This window comes from Lithobates pipiens, unplaced genomic scaffold (genome assembly GCF_037356315.1).
Source record: "Lithobates pipiens isolate NorthernLeopardFrog02 unplaced genomic scaffold, aLitPip1_a1.2 Scaffold_16, whole genome shotgun sequence".
Taxonomy (NCBI): Eukaryota; Metazoa; Chordata; class Amphibia; order Anura; family Ranidae; genus Lithobates; species Lithobates pipiens.
Genome location: NW_027507748.1, coordinates 652,040,591 through 652,046,432, shown reverse-complemented (window position 1 = coordinate 652,046,432; position 5,842 = coordinate 652,040,591).

Sequence of the window (5,842 nt, the reverse complement as noted above, 5' to 3'; positions counted from 1 at the left end):
CGTACCTCAAAGACCAACACCAAAGAACAAAGCGGACCTCTCCTTGCTCCTCATCAGCTGGCATCTCCAACCCCACTAGACCTTCAGTCCTCTCTGAAACCTGCTCTGAGAGGAATGAAGGTGTAGAATTAGGTGTGTCACAGCCAAGTGCTTCCGGGAACTCTGCTAGTGGTACATCCACATCCGATTATAGCAGGCAAATGTCCCTGCCCCAGCTGCTGGACCGGCGGAAGAAGTTTACTCCCAGCCATCCACATGCCCAGCGGTTGAATGCTAGCTTGGCTAAATTGCTAGCACTTCAACTGCTGCCTTTTCAGTTGGTAGACTCGGCCCCCTTCCGTGAGTTTGTACAATGTGCGGTTCCTCAGTGGCAGGTCCCCAAACGCCACTTTTTCTCACGGAAGGCGATTCCGGCTCTCTACCGGCATGTGGAAGGCAATGTCCTTGCCTCACTGGACAGGGCGGTCAGCGGTAAGGTGCATATTACCGCTGACTCATGGTCCAGCAGGCATGGACAGGGACGTTACCTGTCTTTCACGGCCCATTGGGTCACTCTTCTGGCTGCTGGGAAGGATGCAGGACAAGGTGCAGTAGTGTTGGAGGTTGTTCCGCCACCACGCCTCCAAAATGCTACTATTGGTTGTGACACACCTCTCTCCTCCACCCCCTCCTCTTCTTCTTCCTCCATGGCCTCTTCCAGTGCTCTGTCCTCAGAACCAGCGGTGCTCCGTAGGCGTTCCAGGGGCTACGCAAGTACGCAGGCAAAACAATGCCATGCCGTGCTTGCGCTGGTTTGTTTGGGGGACAGGAGCCACACTGGGGCGGATGTTTTGTCAGCTCTGCAGGGGCAGGCCGAGAGGTGGTTGACGCCATGCCAGCTTAAGCCAGGAATGGTGGTTTGTGACAATGGCACCAACCTCCTCTCCGCCCTCCGACAGGGACAACTGACCCATGTGCCCTGTGTAGCTCACGTCCTTAACCTGGTGGTGCAGCGGTTCTTGGGCAGGTACCCCGGCTTACATGATGTCCTGAAGCAGGCCAGGAAAGTCTGTGTGCATTTCCGCCGATCATTTAATGCCTGTGCTCGGCTGGCTGAGCTCCAAAAGGAGTTGAACCTGCCCAAGAACCGCCTTATATGTGACATGCCCACCAGATGGAACTCAACATTGGCCATGCTGCAGCGGCTGCACACGCAGCAGAGGGCCATCAATGAGTACCTGTGCGACTACGGCACCAGGACAGGGTCAGGGGAGCTTGGTTTTTTCTCACCACGCCAGTGGGGCATGATCAGGGATGCATGCACTGTCCTGTCACCGTTTGAGGAGGCCACAAGGATGGTGAGCAGTGACAGTGCATGCTGCATCAGTGACACTGTACCTCTTGTCCACCTCTTGGAGCATACGCTGCGTGGAATAATGGACAGGGCACTTGAGGCAGAACAGAGGCAGGAAGAGGAGGACTTCCTTGCCTCTCAAGGCCCCCTTTATCCAGACAGTGTTCCTGCTGTGCCACCCATCACACAGGAAGAGGGTGAGGAGGAGGAAGAGGAGGAGGAGGATGATTGTGTCAGCATGGAGGTGGAGGCTGGCACTCAGCATCAGCATCAGCAGCAGCAGTCTTATAGGGATGATTTACAGTCCCAAGAAACACGTGGACTTGTACGTGGCTGGGAGGAGGTAGCTGCGGATCATGTTGTCCTTAGTGACCCAGAGGACTCCGGACCGAATGCCTCAGCTAACCTACGCTGCATGGCCTCCCTGATCCTGCAAAGCCTGCGGAAGGTTCCTCGTATTCTTCGGATCAAGGAGAGGGACCATTACTGGCTGGCCACTCTCCTTGATCCACGGTACAAGGGTAAGGTTGCCGACCTTATCTTGCCATCGCAGAGGGAGCAGAGGATGAGACATCTCCGGGAGGCCTTGCAGAAAGCTCTGTGCAACGCGTTCCCAGAGACTGGGAGGTCACAAACTCCTGGTCCTGGACAACGTGTTGCTGAGGCATCAGTCAGAAGGAGCGGTGGAGAAGGTGGCCGTCTGACTGATGCTTTCAGACAATTTTTTAGTCCGCAGCCCCAAGGTATGATTGGTTCCAGCACCCATCGCCAGCGTCTAATTTACATGGTGCAGGAATACCTAGGGGCAAGGTCAGACTTGGACACCTTTCCCACTGAAAATCCTCTGGCTTACTGGGTCTTGAGGATGGATCACTGGCCAGAGCTTGCACAGTATGCAATTGAGCTACTGGCCTGTCCTGCATCCAGCGTTCTTTCGGAACGCACCTTCAGTGCTGCTGGTGGCTTTGTTACCGATCACAGGGTGCGCCTGTCCACCGAATCAGTTGATCGACTGACCTTCATCAAGATGAATCAGTCTTGGATCACCCACAGCTACCAAGCACCTGAAGCTGATGTAACCGAATAATTTTTTTTGAAATACCACATCCCTTCAAGACTGCCTATGCTGATGCTGAGTGACTGTCCTGTTATGTTGATTGTCTATCCTCTTCCTCCTCCGCTGATATGTTGGAAGAACATTTTTGGTTCTGGGTGATGCCAGCAGCCCAATTTTTCTGCCCCTGTTTAACAGGGGCGTTTAAGTACAATTTTTGATGCAATGCTTTGCAGCAGGGCTAATTCCTGCAATAAAACTAGAGTATATGGCAGAGGTTGGAGTGTGGTGGCACCAGCACCAGTGCCTAAGGCCCAATTTTTCTGCCCCTGTTTAACAGGGGCGTTTAAGTACAATTTTTGATGCAATGCTTTGCAGCAGGGCTAATTCCTGCAATAAAACTAGAGTATATGGCAGAGGTTGGAGTGTGGTGGCACCAGCACCAGTGCCTAAGGCCCAATTTTTCTGCCCCTGTTTAACAGGGGCGTTTAAGTACAATTTTTGATGCAATGCTTTGCAGCAGGGCTAATTCCTGCAATAAAACTAGAGTATATGGCAGAGGTTGGAGTGTGGTGGCACCAGCACCAGTGCCTAAGGCCCAATTTTTCTGCCCCTGTTTAACAGTGGCGTTTAAGTACAATTTTTGATGCAATGCTTTGCAGCAGGGCTAATTCCTGCAATAAAACTAGAGTATATGGCAGAGGTTGCAGTGTGATGGCACCAGCACCAGTGCCTAAGGCCCAATTTTTCTGCCCCTGTTTAACAGGGGCGTTTAAGTACAATTTTTGATGCAATGCTTTGCAGCAGGGCTAATTCCTGCAATAAAACTAGAGTATATGGCAGAGGTTGCAGTGTGATGGCACCAGTGCCTAAGGCCCAATTTTTCTGCCCCTGTTTAACAGGGACATGTAATTACAATTCTTGATATAATATTTCACAGGAGGGCCCCTTCCTGTGCCCACCCAGAGTAACGGTGAGGACTTATAGTGTTGTGGCACCAGCACCACAACCACCAAAGGTCAATTTTTCTACCACTGTTCAACAATGGCATGTAATTACAATTCTTGATATAATCGTTCACAGCAGGGCGCTCCAGCGCCCACCAAGAGTCACTTTGAGGGCTTACAATGTTGTGGCAAAACCAACACCTTGTTCCGCCATTTCTGCAGAGCATATAGGGCAGGCCCCTACTTTCAAACATCCAATTTACAAACATCTCCTACTTGCAAACGGAAGGAGACAACAGCAAGTGAGATGAAAAAAGATGGACGACAAAACAAATTATACAGGGGTGATAACCCTTCCCTATGTTTTCCAAAAAGCTTAAAAATCGTTTTTTTTGACTGGAGCTACAGTTTAAAAATGTACCAGTTGAAAATTACAAACAGATTCAACTTAACACAACAAACCTACACAGTCCCTGTCTTGTTTGCACTGCCTGTATATTGCTGTTCTGAGTATATAGGGCCTGGGGGCCACACGCATTTCCTTTTTTTAATATGGGTACGGGGTTCCCCTTAATATGCGTACAAGACCCAAATAGGCTGGTAATGGGCAGGGAGGGCTACCCATGGCATTTTTCTCAATGATTTTCAACCATATTGCAGGAACCAGATATAACATTAAAACCGCAAGCAGTTTTAAATGGTGTTATTTCCGTTTAATGTCATTTTGTGCAGGGACTGTTCTAAACACGGGAAACACGTGGCACTTCACAGGCATACTACAGACACCCCCCAGGCACCATATTTAAAGGAATATTTCACTTTTTTTTTTCACTTTAATCGTCATTAAAATCAGTGCTCCCGCCAAAACGGCCATTTTTAAAAACATTTTAGGCATTGACCCATGTCCCCTGGGGCAGGAGCCAGGTCCCCAAACCCTTTTTAGGACAGTATCTTGCATATTAGCCGTTAAAATTAGCACTTTCCATTTCGAACGTTCGAGTCCCATAGACTTCAATGGGGTTCTAACGTTCGTAACGCACGTGGGGTCCGTTCGAAAGTTCTGGTGCGAACCGAACCGGGGGGTGTTCGGCTCATCCCTAGTGGTGTACATTAGATGGTCTTCAGCTGACAATAGTGTCAGAACTAAAGTAAAGATTAGGAGGTCTTAAGGGTTGATCTACTAAAGAAGCATTAATTGTTCACTTGGCAAAATGAATGTTTAGCCTCATGTATACTTGGCACACCAACATGTAGAGCAGTATGCACCCAGTGATAAATGCTTGGAATGAAGAGTGCCTGCGTTCTGGGCATTTGTTCCTGGGTGCATACCATCCTAAATGTTGGTAGCACTTGGTGCACCATCCAGCCTACCATATATTTTTGTTAGGTTGCTGGCAGTGTGGCTGGTTGGGGCCCTTCCACCTGCATATAAAAGCTGCAGTCTCATGCACTATTGCTAAACGTCCAGTGTGCATGAGGCCTAATGCCGCATACACACAACCGTTTTTTCCGTCAGAATAAACTCTAACGGTTTTCCCAATGGAGTTCTGCTGAAACGGACTTGCCTACACACCATCACACTAAAGTCCGATCGTTTAGAATGCGATGACGTACAACAAGTACGACGGGACTAGAAAAAAAGTTCAATAGCCAGTAGCCAATAGCTGCCCTTGCGTCGTTTTTGGTCCGCCGGTATAGCATACAGCCGAACAGTTTTCCTGATAGAAATTGATTCCATCAGAAAGATTTAAAACATGCTCTATTTCTAGGTGAGTCAGAATTTTCGAAAAAAAAAAAATCCGCTGAAGCCCACACATGATCAGAATATCCAATTAAAGTGGAAGTAAACCCATCGATTTAAACTGTTAAAAAAAAAAAAGGGAATGCCGGGAATGCTAACTGCACATTGGCTGTGCTCTCAGCCAAACTATCAAACCATTCAACAGCTGGTGTCATAACGAATCACATGTGCAGCACCATAGCAGTTGAGGATTAAACAGAGGCAAATATGGCAGCTTCCTTGGCTGAAAACGATAGGGGAGTTTACTTCCACTTTAAATGATTCCATCTGACTTTTTCTGCCGGAAATTCCGATCGTGTGCACACGCCATAGTGAATTTGCTGAAGCCGCTTTTACTTTCATCATCCAATCATGCATACGCAAAATACCTATATGGTACAATTACTCTGGCACATCATTTAGCATTTTAGGTGTACAGAACATCTTATTCACTAAACTATGAGAAAATTCCCTTTCAAATGTGAATGTTCTATATTATTTTAGTAAATGTAGACGCCATCAGCTGGCAAACCCTAAAGTAAAAACATATTAGAATGTCATGAATATTTTGGCCAGTAGACTACATTTCCCTGATATTAATGCCACATTGGAGGTGTGCTATGCATATATATGCATGCCCACATTTTTCCCCTGGATTCAATAAAACAAGTGGCAAAACATCAAATCAGCTCATTTCAAAATGCCTCTAAAGTAAAAACAGACGTATA